The sequence below is a fragment of the Petaurus breviceps genome, unplaced genomic scaffold (genome assembly GCF_028583685.1).
Source record: "Petaurus breviceps papuanus isolate PSGF00001 unplaced genomic scaffold, PetGlider_PUasm1.0 37, whole genome shotgun sequence".
In the NCBI taxonomy this organism is placed as follows: Eukaryota; Metazoa; Chordata; class Mammalia; order Diprotodontia; family Petauridae; genus Petaurus; species Petaurus breviceps.
The window spans coordinates 4,911,483-4,931,010 of NW_027186296.1; the positions used below are offsets into that span (position 1 = coordinate 4,911,483).

A 19,528-nucleotide genomic window follows, 5' to 3' on the forward strand; every position below is an offset into this window, starting at 1 on the left:
GCCTTTAACGCACACGGAAGAAAGTGGCGGTGAGGGAGAGATGCAAGGCAGGATTCAAGAAATTTTTCTGAAGCAATTTTGCAAGGATTGGAAAAGATAAAAGCCAAAATGGATTAAAGAGGACCATTTATACTTGTAGGAATTGGTGTGAAGTAGAGTGAACTGAGCTGAGTGGTAAAATGCAGAGGAAGGGAGAAGGAAACATTGTAAATATTTGTTACTCCATGAAGAACAGATTTACTATGCCTCCTGTCGAGGTTTTTAGAGAGGAGTATTTAGAAGTGAAAAGATGAATACCTGACACACATCTCCCAGAAAATATTAGGAAATTAATTCTCTAGTCCTTTTTATTTTGTCCATTCACATGGCAACCATCCTAGTTTAGACCCTTATTATCTCTTGCCTGGATTATTGCTGCAGCCACTTAATTGGAATCCCAACCTGCTTTACCCCGTTTATCTGTTAAACCCCACCCCCTCACCCCCAACTCATCTTCCATACAACTGCTAAATTGACCTTAAAGGACAAAGTCTGACAGTGTCACTCTTCTATTCAAGAAGATTTACTGGAGCCTTGAGGATAAAATGCACGCACTCCTCTGATCAGCATTTTAAGCTCTTCATCATCTGGTGTCAATTTGTTTGGATTGATTTCACATTATTTCATGTTTTTCATTCTGAGCACAATCTGTGCTCCAGCCCAATTGATATACTTGCTGTACACTACCTTGGACACTGCTTCTTGTCTGTGCTTATGTACAGGTTGTCCACCATCCTTCCATTGCTTTTACTCCTCACCTCCGCTTCCTTTAACCTCTAACCCAAAGCTCCCTGAAGGCTCCACCCAATTACCACCCCTTGTCAGGCCTTTTCAGATTTCCCCAGTTGTTAATCCTCCCCTTGCTCTTACTCCACCGAAATTACTTTGTATTAATTCTGTATCTATTTTAATAGTTTACAATGCTTTGAGGTTTACAAAGCACTTTACACATATTATCTCACTCAATTCTCTCAACAATCTTATGAGGTAGGTAGGTACTATTATGATCACCGTTTTATATATAAGAAAATTGAGTCTGAGAGTGGTTAAATGAATAGCTCCTAAGTGTCTGAGGCTGAATTTGAATGCAGGTCTTCCCAATTCCAGGTTTAGCACTTTATTCATTTCACCCATACCTGTGTGCCTAGTGTTTCTTTCATATAGTCTGTAAGCAATATAAGGGCAAGTATTATTTCCTTTTTTTGCCTCTATCATTATAGTGTCTGGAACATAGTAGATCCTTAAATTGATGTTGATGTGAGCCTCTGACCACAGGGATAATCCCTGTGAACCTTTGAAATCCATAAATGGAAGATTGTGGAAGGAGCACACATCTTTAAGTCTGTCATTGCAGCCTATTATTAGTTTCAGGGTGTCCACTCTATTTACTCTGACATTGGATCTAAGACTTATACTTTGTACCTGTAAGTAGGCACAATCCATCTCTTCCTGAACCTTAAAGAAATTAGGCTGTGGACTAAAAAGAATCTTACTGTAAAATTAGAATGTAATGCTAAAACTTAAGAGTTGGAGGAGACCTTAGGGATCATATTAACTTGTTGTTTTTAAAAATTTTTTATAGCTGTATTTCAATGTAATTGGTTTCCCTTCTAATCTTGTGTATTTTATTTTATACATTTAAAAACATCATTTTGAGAAGGGGTCCACAAGCTTTACTGCACTGTTAAAGTGATCCATTATACAAAAAAAGGTTAAGAACCTCTAATCTAGTCCATTCCCCTTATTTTGTAGAGGAGGAAACTGAGACTCACAAAAAACTGTATCAGTAAACAAGCATTTGTTAAATATTTACTATGTACAAAATCTCTGTGCTAGACTTACATTCTAATGGAAGAACTTATATTCATTTTTTTTCATTCTTCAAATGCTTTATTAACTTCTGATTTACATTATTCATTTCCGCCAGATTTTGAGTGACAAATTTTCTCCCCGTTTTTCCCTACCCACTGCCCCAAAATAGCAGTTCCACAGGTTATCCCCTCCTCCAATCTGCTCTCTCCCATATTTTCTCCCACACCCCTTTCTACTTTTCCAGTAGGGCATGGTGGATCTCTGTGCCCCAGTGCCTGTATATCTTATTTCCCAATTACATGGAAAATGTATTAATAATAGTATATACATATATATATATATATATATATTTTAAACATTTGATTTTAAAACTTTGAATTCCAGATTCATTCCCTTCCTCCCTTGTCACCCACCCTTACTGGGAAGATAAGCAGTTCAGTATAGGTAATACATGTGTAGCTAATGCAAAACATTAACATAGTAGATATATTGTAAAAGACTAACAATATTTCCCTCCCTCCTATCCCACCTCCCACTTGTTCTGTTCTCTACTTTGATCCCGTCCCTTTTCAAAAGTGGGTGCTTCCAACTTCCCTCCCCCCCAGGCTGCCCTCCCTTCCATCATATTCCCTCTCATCCCCTTCTTCCTATAGAATGAGATACCCTATTTAGTGTATATTTCATTCCCTCCCCAAGCCAAATTCAATGAGAATAAGGTTGACCCATTCCCTTTTGCCTTCCTATTTTTCTCCTCCATTGTAACCATTTTCCCTTGCCTCTTCTTTATGAGATAGTTTGCCCCATTCTGTCTCTCCCCATCTCCTCTCATTATATTCCTCTCTCATCTCTTAATTTCACCTTTTAAGTATCATCCCTTCCTATTAAAATTGGTCCTGTGCCCTCTATGTATACCTGTAAACATATATATATACACATTCACATATATATTCATATGCCCATATACCCTCATATATAGACATATATGTATATATATATTTCTATTCCCTTCGACTATTTTCATACTGAGAAAAGTTATATCCGTTATAATTATTGTTTTTTCCATGTAGGAATGTTAATAGTTCAACTTTGATAAGTTCCTTATGATTTCTTTACCCTGTTTACCTTCTCATGCTTCTCTTGCTTCTTGTATCTGAATGTCAAATTCAACTCTGGTTTTTTCATCAAGAATGCTTGAAAGTCCTCTGTTCCACTGAATGACCACATTTTCCCCTGAAACATGATACTCAGTTTTGCTGGGTAGGTGATTCTTGGTTTTAATCCCAGCTCCTTTGACCTCCGGAATGTCACATTCCTAGCCCTTAGATCCCTCAGTGTAGAAGCTGCCAGATCCTGGGTTATCCTGATTGTGTTTTCACAATATTCAAATTGTTTCTTCCTGGCTGCTTGTGATATTCTCTCCTTGATCTGAGAATTTCAGAACCTGGCTATAATATTCCTAGGAGTTTTCTTTTTGGGATCTTTTTCAGGAGGTGATTGGTGGATTCTTTCAACCTCTCTTTTGCCCTCTGGTTCTAAAACATCAGGGCAGTTTTCCTTGTGGATTTCTTGGAGGATGATTTCTAGGTTCTTTCTTTGGTCATGGCTTTCAGGTAGTCCAATAATTTTTAAATTATATCTCCTGGATCTATTTTCCAGCTCAGTGGTTTTTCCCATGAGATATTTCACATTGCCTTCTATTCGTTCATTTGTTTGAATCTGTTTAACAGCATCTTGATTTCTCATAGTTATTAGCTTCCATTTGCTCCAATCTAATTCTGAAGCAATGATTCTCCTCAGTGCACTTTTGAGATTCTTTTTCCATCTGGCAAATTTGGCCTTTTAAGGCATTCTCCTCATTGCCTTTTTGAGCCTCTTTTGCCATTTGAGTTAGTGTATTTTTTAGGGTATGATTTTCCTCAATCAGGCTGTTGACTCTCATTTCGTAAAAAAGCCTATGCACTCCCTACTACTGGGTCCCAAAGTCCACAGTGCACTGACCTCTCACTTTGTCTTTAGCATCTATATGTTGATAATTCTGGATCACCACAGCTGCTGGTGATCTGGAGTCCCTACAGTCAGAGGCTGGTCAGGCCCACACTGGGGCTAAAACTTCAGTGTGGAGCTGGGCTCAGCTCCTAGAGCGCTGAGCTGCCTGATTCCTGCCAGCCTGCCAGGCTGTCCTCAGTGGGAGGTTAGCTTCTCTGTGTCATTTGGGGGTTCTATAGCTCCAAATTTTGTACAGAGTCCCTTTTTACATGAATTGGGGAAAGTGGAAGCAAGAGCCGGCAGAGAACCTGATTTACTCCGCCATCTTGACTCCACCGCCCCAAGAACTTATATTCTTGAATAGCTTTAGGGATTTAACTAAACTTTCCCAAGATCACTTCTTTATTAAATAGTCAAGACTAATAAACCCAGCTTGTCAGGAGTACAGATCTAGTCATCTGTCCTGAGCCCTCTTCTTTTTCCTCAACCATCTCTTTACTCTTAGGCATCTCAAACTTGGTATATCCAAAATAGAACTCATTATCTCTCCCCCAAAACTATCTTTCCTTCCCAACTTTTCCATTACTGACTAGGATACTATCATCTTTCCACTCACTCATGGTCACAATCTTGATGTAATTCATTTCTTACTTGTATTTATGTTATGTATCTAATTTTTTTTTGGTCAAATCTTATTTTCTTTTCCTTCACATTTCTCCTGTATATTCCCTTCTTTTCACTTACATGCCCACTACTCATCATCTGTTACATGCACTGTTGCAATAGGATTCTAATTGGTCTTTCTGCTGGAAGTCTTTCCAAATTGATTTTTCTAAAGCTGATTTATCTACTTATCTATCTATTTATCTAAACCTGATATCACATAACTACTCAATAAACTGTAGTGGTTCTCTATTACCTGCAGGAGTCAAATACATTTAGAGCCCTTCACCACCTAGCCCCTTCCCACCTTTTCAGTTTTCTGATACTTTACTTGTCCTCCAAGAAATTTGCAATGCAAATACACAGTCTCTTTGTTGTTCCTCACAAAAAATGCTCCATTCGTTGTAGAGGATACTCCACATGCCTTGCTTAGAATAATCTTTCTCCTTACTTCCAACTCCTTGTTTTTCTAGCTACCTTCAAGATATAGCTTAAATCATACCTTCTGCAGGAGGCCTTTGGTTGTTGTTTCCCTTATGTAAACACACACACACACACACACACACACACACACACACACACACCTTTCAGTGCCTTTCCTATGAACTTATTTTCTATTTAAAAAGTACATATCTTTGTCTGAACATAGGTAATTACATGTTATCTGCATTTTAAAATGTGAACTCTTTGAGAGCAGGAACCATGTTTTTGCCTTTCTTTGAATCCTGCTGAATATCATTCTTACTTAGTACAGTACCCCAGCACATAGTAAACACTTAATAATGCTTGCTGATTGACTCTTTCCACTTCCTCATGCTGCCACTTCCAGGAAGTGTTATTATGTGAATTCTGGATATTCATTCTCCCTTCTTTTCCCCTGGCCATTATTAGCACCGAGTGGCGCAATACCAGTTATTGAGGCCCATATTTATAGATCCATTAGAAGCTTTAGAAACATGTTTATGGCCAATTCTTATGTATTCTAAAATTACAATAGCCTAACTCTGGTGTTTGCTGGTCCCAGGAGTGTATCATACCCCTAGGCCCTTTTCCACACAGTTAATCTTATCTCTGAGATCTTTTGTGAAGAGAGGTTAAAACTAATTCAAATGATAATAACTGGTAGTTAATTAAAAGACATTTGTCTTGCCAAGGAAAGATTTCCTGTTTTGTGTTTTAGGTGTGCTTTAATTTGTGGCTAGTCTTTTCCCTGGAGAAACACTTTTCAGTGTATTTTAACCCGTTTCCTGACTATTATTGAGTTGAGTAATTGAGAGATTATTTATAGGTTTCTGAAATGAAAGGTTTTATGCCTTTTCAAAGCTCTTCTTCCTTCAGTTTCACAGCCATGTTAATCACCATTCAGAGGCACTGGGAGGAAAACTATGATCTGTGTAGGAGCAGCTTTATATTCACATGTTGAAGCTGAAATATGACTTTAAAAAGCAGATGTCATAGCTCTGGAGTACAGTGACCTTATCCATCTCGGCCAGTCTTATTTCATGCGGGAATATGGGCCCGTTCCAAATGAGGGTGTGGGGGATGTCCTGTCCAGAGAAGTCAGTAAGGTCTGACAGATATAGGTTATCATCTATCTTCATGTTTAGAATAATTAAAATTTGTAATGAGAAAGGTCTTTACATCTGTAAAAATGGGACTAAAAATACCTATAGTACATACTCTAAATGGTTCTCAAGAGGATCAAATGAGATGTTAAATTCTTTGTAAGCCTTTAAATGCTTTGTAATTGTCAAATGACGTTATATTTATTATTACCTTCACCCTATTCCCCAAACTAGGAAAGAGTCAATCCATACTATGCGTGCTACTCACATGCTACCAGAAGTGCTTGTATCTTTCTTTTAAGAGTTACTTTCTGAGACTCTTCTTCCTCCTAGAGCACTGTCCCTTTTGAATTTATCATGTGCCAAGCCTCAAGTTTGTCTTTAAGTCCCTTCTTCCCTGTTCCCAACATCTTAATAAATCATACTATTTTCTCTCCACATTCACTTCAATCAATACTCCCTATTTTTATGACTGAATTACAACTTCATTCTTTTATTTATCCTATGTTATAATTTTGGCCACTTCCTTACCAACCTGATGCAGGTCCTCCTCCCACCTGTACTATTGCAGTAGCCTGCTGGTTGATCTCCCTGCCTCATTTCTCCTTCCACTCCAGTCCATCCTCATTATTCTTCCTGAAGCAACAGCTCTGACCATATTGCTGTCCTATTTTGTAAACTCCATTGACTCTCTATCATAGTATTCAAAGCTCTTCACTACCTGGCCTCTTCCTATCTTTCCAGTCTTTTATACCTTACTCCCTTCCACTTATACTGTAATCCAGTGACACTGGACTTTTTGCTGTTCCTTAAACAATATACAGTACTCCATCTCCAGTCTCCAGGAATTTTCAGTTTTTGTTCACTGTGCCTAGAATGCTATCCTTTCTCATTTCACCCTTCTTCCTTCCCTGGCTTCTTTCAATTCCCAACTAAAATCTCTTCTTCTATAAGGAGCCTTTTCTGAACCCCCTTAATGCTAGTGCCTTCCTTCTATTGATTATCTCTTATTTATTAAATAGATATACCTAGATATAAATATATGCACATACGTATATATACATATGCATACATATATACACGGTGAGCTCCTTGAGAGCAGGGATTGTCCTTTGTCTTGATTTCAGAGGCAACTAGGTCACACAACTAGAAAGGATCTGTAAGTACAATTCAAAACTAGATCTTCTTAGTCCATGACTCTATCTACTTTACTATCTCATTGAATTCAAGTTCAAGCATAAATTTGTTTTGATCTTCATCTACCACTTTGGTCTGTTATGAGAATTTCCCAGCCTGATTTCCTTGAGAGCCCAGGGAACAACCCACTATCTTGTCTATAAGCCTACAAGTCAAAAAATGATCAGTCAACTGAAAGGTTAAGATGTTTATTTGTGCACTAAGAAAAACTCTTTGCTTGGGCTAGTAGCAATTGTAGTTTTTTAGGATGTTGTTTGGGTTGTTAAAGCTTTTTAATCTCCTTTACAATCAATCAGCAGCATTCTTTGGCATAAAGGAAAAAAAGTGTTCAAGGATTGAGATCACAGGAGCTTACTAAAGATCATATTTGTTCCTGTGGGAAATATATTACTCTGTGGTTGCTATTATCAGAATTCCCTATATTGATAGAAAATCTCCAAGATGGTGGATACCCCTTTGAAAATAAAATCATTCTTGTTACTCTTGTTGTCTCTGATAGAGAGGGAAGTGAAGTTCAAACCCCACAGTTGTTTCCTTAGTCTCAGAAGTTACTTTATCTTGGGAGCAATGTATAATATTCAGGTTCATCTACCTCCTCCAGCAGTCCTTTAGTATATCTCAACTCTGTCCCTGTACACCAATCAAATATATAATTGTTCATTATTTCATTAAGAAAACACTTTTAAGAGTCTCCTATGTGCAAAGTTCTGTGCTAAGAATTTGATCAGATGCAAAATTGAGATGGTATGATCTTTGCTCTCATGAAGCAAGTCTAGTATGGAATTAAAATTTAAAACACAAGAAGACTTGCAATTTGCACATTTAATAGGTGCATTTGAGAGTTACCAAATAAATCTCTAATGCTATTTCCCTTCTTACATGCATGCTTTCAACAGGTCTGGGGGAACCTTACCCTGCCCATCTGTTCACCTCTTACTCTAGCTTCCTTCAAAACTCTTTCCAAGGAATTTCCTTGATGAAATTCACCATGAGTCAGCCTGAGTCAGCTCAGAGCCCTTGTTATGGTGTCTGAAGCTGATTCAGCAGTACTGTCCATTCTTGACATCTGCTTTATGTTGATGGACTCCTTCTGTGTACGTCTCATCTCTTATATTTTAATAATGCATGCATAAGCGCACTCAGCTATTGTTAAATCTCTTGTTAGTTCTTTTTGTCACATAGAGAAGAATTTTATTATTATATTAATCCCTTGTTTTTATTCTCCTTTACTTTTCCTTTATAAAAAAAACTTAATAACAATCAGAAAAATCAATTTAAGCTGTATATGAAAAGCATTGTAATGGAAGTAAATTCTAGATGTAGAAATTGCAGATGGTCAAGTTATGTGTTTATTTATATTTTATAAAATCATAGTTATACTTTATAATTTAAAAATAAAATGTTTTAAGAATTTGAAAATTTCTAATTTAATGATAATTTGAGTAAACAACATTTCTTTGTCCAATTAAGGACAAAGTATTAAGGTCTTCATACAACTTTCAACCATCTAAATCAAATAGAAATGCCCATCAAAGTCATGGGAAAAAAAATTTAATATGAAGAGATTATTCTGAGATTTTTCTATTCTTCAGCTAAGAACTTAATCACTTCTAAGGTTCTTTCCATCTATTTTCTAATAATCACATTTTACAAACTAAAACAGAAGTATGCCTGGGGTAGGATTAAAAATGGTAATAAAAATAATAACATGAAGGCAGATCAAATGTAATGGTTTAGGGAAAAACTATAACAGAAGTAAATGATAATCAATCAGTAGATATTTATTAGGTGGTTGCGATGTGCCAAGCACTGTGCTAGGTGTTATGGATACAAGGGCAAAGAAAGGAGCAGTGCCTACTGTCAGTCAGCTTATATTCAAATGGAGGAGACAAGTACATGTATAAACATCTACATCATAAATATAAAGTTAATATATACAAAGTAGTTAAACACAAGGTAATTTGGAAGAGGACTAACTAGCAGGTAAGGGTTCAGAAAAGGCTTCTTATAACACAAGGTTTCTAACCTGCCTCTTGAAGGAAGAGAGGGACTCTATGAGGCAGACATAAGGAATTCCATTCCAAGCATTTGGGACAGTCAGTGCAAAGGCATGGAGACTAGAAAAGGAGTGTTATGTGTGTGGGACAGAGAGAAGGCCAATTTAGCTAGATTGTAGAGTGTAGAAGTAGGAATAATACCCAAGGAGACTGGAAAGATACGTTGAGGCCAAGTGGTAAAGGGCTTTAAAATCCAAATAAAGGGGCATACTTTTTATTCTAATGGTAAGAAACCATTGAAATTGGTTGAATAAGGGAGTGACATTGTAAGATCTATGCTTAAGGAAAATTATTTTTGTAGTAGTGTATAAGATGGATACTGAGAAAATTGAGGTCCAAAGACCAATTAGGAAGGTGTTTCGATAATCTAGGAGAGAGTTGTTGGGGGCTTAAATTAAGGTTGTACTTATATGAGTAGAGAAAGTGGAGAGAGAAGAAAGATGGTATGAAGGCCTAAGCAGCAAAATTCTGGCGAATGGTTAGATATGTGGGATAAAGAAGAAATTGATAGATGAACCAATACTGAGCCAATAAATTAATCAAGAGTTTATTAAGCACCACTATGGATAAGGTATTGTTCTAGGTTCAAAGGCACAAACTCTTAATTTGAAATCTGTGAACTTATATCTAAAAAATATTTTGTTATTTCAGTATAATTGTTTTCCTTTGTAGTTCTGTATATTTTCTTTTATGCATTTAAAACATTCTGAGGAGTTCATAAATTTTATCTAGCTGTCTAACAGATTCATGACACAAGAAAGATAAAAAATCCTTCTTCTAGGAATAGGAATTAAAAAAAACAACAATATCTTCCTTTAAAGAGCTTACATACTATTGGGATATAATGTTAATGGGATAATAAGATCTTCCCACCCATTAATAGGCCTCATGTGGAGCCCATTGGGGGAGGGACTTGCCTAAGTAGGAGCTTGCTTAGGTGGAGGCTTGCTTCTAGGAAGGCTTCCACACCTTTTGGTGCTAAGTTGATTAGGTATTGAGTCTTGAGGGTTGTGGTGCCTTCTGGCTCTGAGCTGGTATTTTGCTTTGGGGGTTCACTTATGAGAAGGATTTTCTGATTTCCTGGTGGAAACTCTGAGTACCCATATGTTCAGAATCCCCCGACTGCTCAGATGTAAAGACTCTCTCGATCCAGGGGTGTATATAAAGTGTATAGCAATATTGCTTTGATTATGGTAGTCAGAGCCCTGTCTGTTGGTCTTTATGCTGATTTCTCTGCTTGTATTTTCTATATTCACTTCTTTCTCTGTAATTAAAGTAGAATTGTTAACCCCTTTAAAGCTATCTTTCCTTTATAAGCAGATCAAAAGAACTTGTGCTAGGCAGACCATCCTTGGTGCGCTAGAGTGCTTGGTAATACATGGGAAAAAACACATGTAAGTAAATACAAAGTATAAAAGGCAAATATAAAATTATTTTAGGGAAGACTAGTCAATGAAAGTGCTTCATATAGTAGATTAGAACTTCTGAGGAAATCTTCAAGGAATAGCAAACCAATCACTAAATTACATATCTATAATTTGTAAAATTATTGATTTTCATTAAAATTCTTTATAATTTGTAAAATTATAGATTTATGATTAAAATTCTATAAATAGATTAATGTAAGTTAATTCTTCAACACAATTTTAATATCAAATAACTTGTTTTGGGAACTAATATAAATATTGTAAGTATGGTGGATTATAGTCTAAGTAAGGTAGATTTTAGTGTATGTAAAGGGGATTTCCATGATTATTTCTTATAGTTCAGTTTCTCAGGATCCATAGCCATAACAGTCTCTTGTTCCCAGGTATTAGATATGAGTTCCCACAATTATAGTTCAAAATATCTCCACCATGCTTGCACAACATTATAAAATGATAAATAATATAAACAATTCACTATAGCTGTGCAGTGAGATACAAGGATGGGGTGATGTAAACTTGTGAGGCTATTGCTGGCAATATGCCTTCTTTGCCTTTTGCCCCTATAAAGCAGGTGGGCATTGATTGGTCAGTGAATGGGGAGTCAATTGGTCAGTCAATTAGGGTTGAATGCACAAATGTTGTGCATACTTTGATCGGCCCCCATCGATGCTTAAGGGGAATTTGGGGGTTGAATGTACAAGCTGGAATGCTGTGTGCTTTGATTGGCCCCCATCAAGACTGGGGTGGGGGGAAATTGGTGTTTGCCATTGTGTCTTGAGGGGATTTAGGGTGATGCCCAAGTAGTGTCTGTCTTGACTGACCCCATGTAGATGTAGGGGTACTTGCCCCCACTTCTTGCTGAACCCTGAGAGAAGAGTGTTTATTACAGTCTTATGGAATACTGTCAGAGTTTGTCCTCCCATTATCACCAACCCCTTCTGAGAAAACTAAACTAGAATAAAGTAAGATTATTAACCCCTTCTTAGTGTCTTTCCTGTCTGACCAGATCAAGAGTGAAACTGCTAACAGCCATTCTGTGTGCTGTGTTTATTTGTCTTACAAATATATAAGGCTAAAAGACATTCCCTAATGGTTATGGTCAAATGATCAAGAAAAAATTCTCAAATTAGAATTACAAACATGATGCCAGAAATATGAAAGATTGCTCCAAATCATTAATAAAAAGAGAAAAAACAAATCAAAGCAAATCTGACATTTGGTCATGCAAAAAATGACCAAATAGGAGAACAATAATTATTGGAGGCATTGTGAGAAGATAGGCACATTAATATATTGGTGGAACTTTGAACTGGTCTGTTCATTTTGTAAATACGTTTTTAATTATGATAAGAAAGTGAGTAAAATATCTATACCCTTTGGTCAAGAGATCCTACTACTAGTTAGATACCTTAAGAATATCAGAGAAAGAAAAAGGGTACTATATGGAGAAAATATTTATAGCAGTGCCTTTTTGGGTGTATCAAAGAACTGATGCCCATCAATGGAGAAATGACTAAACAAGTTGTGGTACATGAACATAATAGAATATTATGGTACCTTAGGAAATACTATTAATAGAGAAAGGCATGGAAAGACTTATGGGAACAGATGGCAAAATGAAGTAAGCAGAACCAGGAAAACAATATCCACAATGACTACAAAAATGGAAATGGAAAGGACAACAAAAAGAGAGAATGGAGTACTACTGCATGATTATAATGACAGAGCTTTGAAATAAAAGAAAAGATAAGAAAAACGTACTTCCATTTATTGGAGAGGTATGGAATATTGCATATGCTATCAGTTAATGTGCTTGCTAGTTTTTGTAACTGCTTTTGTTCTTTTCTCTTTCTTTTTTATTCTTACTACAAGGGACAGCTTTCTAAGTAGGAGAAGGAAGAATTTATTTAGAAATAAAGGTGATAGAAAAACAGAAAATAGCAACAAAATACAAAATAGAAAAGGTTACCTGAAGCCCATTATGTCAATGTACTGTTTTAATGTTAAAACTCAGGAATTCCAAAATCCATAGGACTTAGTTTAAGTAAAGAGGTAACCTAATGCCAGTGGCTAAGTTAAGTTATGTTTAAGTCATTTATTATCTGGTGAAAGAGAATGAGAGAACATCCTTTGTAGTTTGTCAGATTTCCTCCTACCCCTCTCTATTTTTTTCCTACATACTCCAAGAAAAGACAGTATAGTAGAAAGAAAGGAAAGAATGCCGATCTAAGAGACTCCAATTCTGGTTGCTTTATTATTAGCTGCATGAACCTGTGTGCAAACCTTTCTGAACCACAGTTACTATGTGTGTAAAATGGGACAAAGATACTTGCATTCAACAGTTTATTTTGATCATCAAACAAAGTCATAGAAAGCTTTTTGTAGCTATATAAAATGTCTTACAACTGTGCATGCAATTATTGTTGAGTAACATTAGAAACACAATCCACAACATCCTCCTCTGATGCTTCATGAAGCTATTAAAGTGACTCTGAATTCTTGACAGCCATACCAGCACAGCCTAAGCTCTGACAGGTTCTGCTATGCCAGATAAGCCTCTAATAACAGATTGTCTCTGCTTTCTGAGGACCAACCTTCTAAGTATGGAGATGCCCATCATGTGTAGGCTGGCCACTAGGGGATCCATTCTATGGCCATGGCTACCCACAAAACAAAACAAAAATTAATCAAGCCCTCAGTTCTATGTGGTTCCTGTCCCCTCTACCCTTCAAAACTGATGGTAGAATTGTGGCAGAAAAAAAGAGACAGAGGGTTCTAAGAATCACAAAGTTTTTAGAGTATCTATAAAACATCATTGGTAGTTTAAAAACTGGTTGAACTGGATTATATAAATATTGATATTCTTTTATAAATGAAATTAGAATATTAAAGGAAGCTACAACCAAATGGGGAGATGACTCTCATTTATCCCTGGAGAAGCAAATAAAGGAGCTAACAAGGTCAATTTGTATAAAAGCAACAAAATCCATCATTTTCTGAGACATGATAATCTTGTATTTTGGGGTTTGTGAGGAACACATAAAAAAACCATAATGAAGAGAGCTGCAAAGGCAAAGAAGGATTATAAACCTGGTCTATTCATGCATTTCTCTTCAGCAGTTATCACAGAAGGAAAATGGCCTGGACTCAGAGTTAAATAGGAGGAGAGTGGGTTATATTGCATTTGGGGAACTGTGCAGTGCTTTTAGTGATGTCAATTTTCTTACTGAAACTCAGGCTCAATTTTCTTCTGGTGATTTTCTATGGCTATGATGCACAGAATATCAAAGAATTAAACTTGTATATCACTTCAAGGATAATGAAGTATGATGGGTGTGAGGTGGCTGCAGAATATTACCAAAAAGGAACTACAAAGGAAAATTGGCATAAATATATGTTTTCAGAGAAAGGATTGGCAGAAAAAAAAGATGTGAGCTGGACAGGTGGTGAGATTGATGGGATAACCTATGGATAATTCCTGAGCTGTATTGGTACCCAGGCAATGTTAATATACTAGGCATTCCAGAAGTCTCAGTGCAGCTTTAAGCTTATTAAAACTTAGGAAGATTCCTTGCATACTGTGTAGAGACCTTTTGAAGGGTGCACAAGCATCAAACAGAATATGAAGCATGAAGGAGTTGAGAACTGCACCCCCTCTAAGGAGGACCCACATTGAGGAAGGAGGTCACAGATTTATCAGAGTATAAAAAAATGATAGATAAGGGATTGAGTCTGGGGGGAGGGAACCCATTTAATAATAGGTACATATTTTAAGAGTTAATACCCAATGGCTTCCAGAAAATCTTACTTCAAGAGTTATCATCTAGCATGTACATTTATGAGAGTATGTAGGCAAGTAGCCAAATAATCCAAATTAAAGAAGAGTGGGAGTCAAGGGGGTTTTCATCTATGTTTACAACAGTTACCTTAAATATTTCTTATTGTTGTTGTTGTGATTACTTAAATGAAGCTGGAGGACATTAACAGCAGCCCCTAGTGATTGATTGTTCATGAAGCTAAAAGGAAGATAAATTAATTTTAGACATATTTGAAATCAAGGAGAAAGAACTTGTAGAATAGAATTCCTCTCTGCTACCTGAATGCCAGGGACTTTCTGTTCTTATGTTCTAGGCACTGCACTAGCTGCTAGGGTTATGAAGACAAAAAAATGACAGTCCCTGCTCTCAAGCTTATATTTTATGGGGGATGGAGGAGATGAGATGTATATTTATAAGTAGCATATACAAAATAAATATAAAGTAGTTCTGCTGAATAGCAGAACTGAACCCATGCTAATTCACTGGTTAATTTTTCTATCGCTTTTTCTAATTTTTTAAGAAATGTATCTTAATCAAGATTCTGGAAAAGAAGGAAGATTTAATTTGCTTGAGTCTTAAAATGTCGTTGATCTTCCTTTTTCCCACATTCCTCTCTCCCCTCAGAAAAAGATCTCCCCTATTTGTATTTGTGCAGCTTTGCCTCTTATGTTTTACTGAATGAGTCTTTTTTGTTGTTAGAATGTTGAAATTCACAGAAATACAACCGATAATTTAGCAAGCTATTTAAAAAATAAATGCGTACAGAACTGGCAATTATATTTTTAATAGGGATTTATTAAATATTGTGGGACATATAACAAAGGAGATTTAATTTTAGAAAGTGACTAATTAGTGGTCTTTCTTTTGGAATAAGGGATGATCAGCAAAGGAATAAGGAATTACGTCAATTCAAAGTATACAACAGATCAGTGATTCTCAAAGGACCTCTGGTGGTCTACAAGTGTGTCTCAGCTGGTTAAAGGATTAGTACAAATGCAAGGATGAAAAGTGATTGTACCTGCAAGAATTTTTGAGCCCGCAGAGAAAAAAAAGGAAGAAGGGAAAGAGCTATCTGCTTTGAATGGCTTTATTGTTGGAAAAACACTATAACTGGGTAGGCTTTAAATGCACTCTTTCTTCTGTATTCCTTACCTAACCCCTTGCAGAGGCCACAGGCCCACTGAGGCTTGCCTTCCTATCTTCCTTCACCCTGTAGTAGGGAATAGTAAGGATCATCTCTCTAAAAGTGGAATGGATAAAATAGCAATACCTCTGGGGCAGTTGCTTGTCTTTTTTCTTTTTCAATCTTTGATTCATGTACATGTTAATCCATTGTTTTATTCTCTCTAGTTATCTTTTGTGTTGTTTTCTTAAAGTAGATGTTTTTCCTGAAATTAAATGACTCAAAACTGGAAGGGATGAGAGAGTACAGGCTCAACATCCTGTTATGCAAGGATAAGCCTAGTTAATAATAAAGGCTCGTCACCAGAGGGTTGCCCACCAGGTGATAATTTTTTTTAAAACAATCAATCAACAAAGATTTATTAAGGTCCTGTTATGTTCTAGGCACTGCACTAGCCATTAGAGTTATGAAGACAAAAAAATGACAGCCTCTGCTCTCAAGGTTATATTTTATGGGGGGTGGAGGAGATGACATGTATATTTATAAGCAGCATATACAAAGTAAATATAAAGTAGCTGAATACAAGATACAAGTAAGGTAGTTGAATGCAAGGAGGGCACTAACAGTTGAGGGAATTGGGAAAGTCTTCACACAGAACATAATGCTTTACTTGGGTGTTGAAGGAAGTGAGAGATGCTGTGATATTGAGGTGAGGAGAGAATACATTCCAGACATGGAGGATGACCATAGGGTTGCACAGCTACTAAGTCAAGCCGTATTTGAAAATCACATTTTTCTGACTCCAGGTCCAATACTCCACTAACTATAATACCTAGGTGCCTAGATCAACCAATGGTGAACCACTGGAGTTTGTTGAGTAGGGAAGAGACATAGCTGGTGATGTAGATTTAAGCAAAATAATTTTGGTGGCTAAAGGATGTATTAGAGCAAAGAAATGTGTTAGTAAGTCAAGGAAACTAATTAGAAGACCTTTACAATAGAATAGATAAGAAGTGATGTGAGCCTCAATTAAGGATCCCATTAACTAATAAAGATTATCTTATAAGGCATAGAGAAATTATGATCTGCATTTGGGGAAAGGTGTACTCACAGGGATGAAATATTTTTGAGGTATTAAAGTAACTAAATTATTTCCAACTATGTTTATATAAGGCCATTAAAAAGTATTATTTTATTTTAGAATATAAGCTCCTTTTGTTCACCTCATTGGTTATAAACCTTCTTTACAACTTGACTAATGTTCAGTGTGAAGGTATTTGTAGAACCTATATTTGATTACATGCTGCCATGGGAGAGAACAGGAGAAGATTTGAAACTCAAGGGATTGTGGAACTGAATATTGTAGACTAAAAGTAAAGATATAAATTTAAATTTAAAAAAATAATAATAATGCTTTCATATTACAAAAAAGAATACAAGCTCCTTGAGAATAAGAATTGTTTCTTCATATTTATTCCTTGTGTGCCTAACAAAGTGCCTGGCACATGACAGACTCTTAATAAATGTGTATTGGCTGATTGATTATATTAAATCAAATCTATGGTCTATCTAGTCCAGCTTTTTGTTTCTGACAACCATTGATGTTATAGTGGTAAGGGGGCATGGTTATCTTTCGTTAATCAATTTTGAAAGTTAAGGATGCCTTCCCTTCATCCAGTGTTCTGCTTTCTACTAGTAAGCATATGATAGCAGAACCTCAGAGTTGGAAGGAATCTCAGAGACTGTCTAGTCCCCAACCTGTACATGAAAAATAATGTCTTCCTCTTTGCTTAACCATTAGTCTAAAATTATTCATAAAAAGTTGGCCAAACAGGGATAAGCAGTTTGCAAGAACAAAATTTTGAAGAAGAGGAAAAAAGAAGAGTTATCTATAAAGACCAATTTGGATACATAGAGAACTCACTGACCAGCATAAATTTTGAAAAAAAAACCTTCAGAGAATGGAAAGACAAATAAGCAATGGAAGATGAATATAAATGGACTGTGTGGATGTGTAAGAAGGTCAGAAGTATTAACGATCAGAATGAGCTGTGGCTGACTGAAAACTAAGGACAGAAAAAAAAAGCTTTTAAAGTTATATTATGGAAAAGATGAATACGAATGAATGCAAAGGAATTTATTAAGTACCTACAATGTGCCAGGTACTCAGTGCCTACCCTCATGAGGAACTTATACTCTTATAGGAGCAGATCACACATATAAGTAAGCACTGGTCAGGAAAGGGAATTTTTTTGTCTTGGAAATTTGAGGAATGGAGAGTGAAGCCATAGGCCAGACTATGATTGTTATACCCTTTCCAGAAGAAATGGTAATATCGATTTGATTGCTGTTCCAAGAGCAGGAAGTAAAAAGGGGGTGTGGTATTTAAGTGGCATCCATTTGAATGTCAAGATGGTCCAAGATGTCCAGGATGGGTAGATGTGAAACTTGGGCTAGGACCATCTAGGAAGGGAGCTATATAGTCTCAGGGTTGGAGGAGAGTGATATTTCAGATGGGGGGTGGGGCACTATGAGATCATATAGTATGATGTCCCGATATGTCTGGGATAGATGAATGGAAGAAAAGAATCAAAAAGGCCTTGTTCTGCTATTCAGGGCAAATGAGATGATGATAATCTACAAAAGAGATGAGATAGAGCTATCTAATCTTTATTTTCTTCTGTTTTCTCTGTAGAGAATGATCTTTGAATTAGCAGTGGCTCAGTGGATAGAGTGTAAGAACTGAAAGCAGGATGACCTGAATCTGCTTCCAGTATTAGGCATTTATTAGCTGTGTGACTATGGACAACCATTTAACCTTTATCTGCCTCAGTTTCCTCATCTATAAAATGAGGATAATCCACTTAGCTTCTAGGGTTATTGTGGGGATAAAATAATACATTTATGTATATATACATATATATGTACTCTATAAAAATGTGCATGTTTGTATATATATATATAATATACATATAGTGCTTTGCAAACCTTAAAGTGCTAATGTAAATGCTAGTTAGTAATTAGAAAGAATGACACAAAAATGGCTGAGAGTGCTAATACTAAAGATAAGAAAGGAGATAGCAAAAGAATATCTAGCTATTTTTAATGGATTCATTTCACCTGGACCAGATGAATATATCTCATGGTAGTGACAGAACTAGCCAATGTGATTGGTAACCAGTATCTGTGATGTTTAAAAGATGTTGGAGAAGAGGAGAATTGTCATAGGACTGGAGAGTATACCTTTTTTGTTTGTTTGTTTGTTTTTTACTGAGAAGAGAATGGAGTCTGAAAACCACAGGCCAAGTGATCTTGACTTCAATTCTTGGCAAAATTGTCAGATGTAGTATTAAATGGTAAAGCCAACGAGTTCACTAAAAGCAGATCGTACCAGATTAATCTTATTTAATTTTTTTTTACAAGCATATTAAAGTGAGATTGTAGATGAGGGAAATTCTGTAGATATAAATTACCTACATTTTATCAAAACATTTGCCAAAATCTCTCAGGCTATCCTTGTAGAAGAGATGGATAAATACGTTCTAAGTAGGTGACAGAACAAGTAGATTCAGACATGGTGAAAGGAGTAATGGGGAAAGGAGGTACATGACAGATATGGTACAAAGGTATCGAGAAGACTTGGTAACTTATTGGATATAGGGAGTGGTGGTAAAAGAGAGCGAAAAGTTGAGGATCACTCCAAGGTTTTGAATATAGGTGAGTAGAAGAGAGTCCCCCCACCAAAAGAAGGGAAGTTCAGAGGAGGAGTGGGATCAAAGGGGATAGATGATGAATTTTGCTTTAACATAATGATTTTGCAATGCAGAACATTCAGGTGCAG

The 19,528-nt window shown here is 36.3% G+C and overlaps 1 protein-coding gene across 1 annotated transcript in view; it reads left to right on the top strand.

Moving 5' to 3' along the window:
• Window positions 1-19,528, top strand: part of RYR3 (ryanodine receptor 3) — a 777,114-nt gene that overhangs the window by 137,758 nt on the left and 619,828 nt on the right. The window lies entirely within an intron of this gene.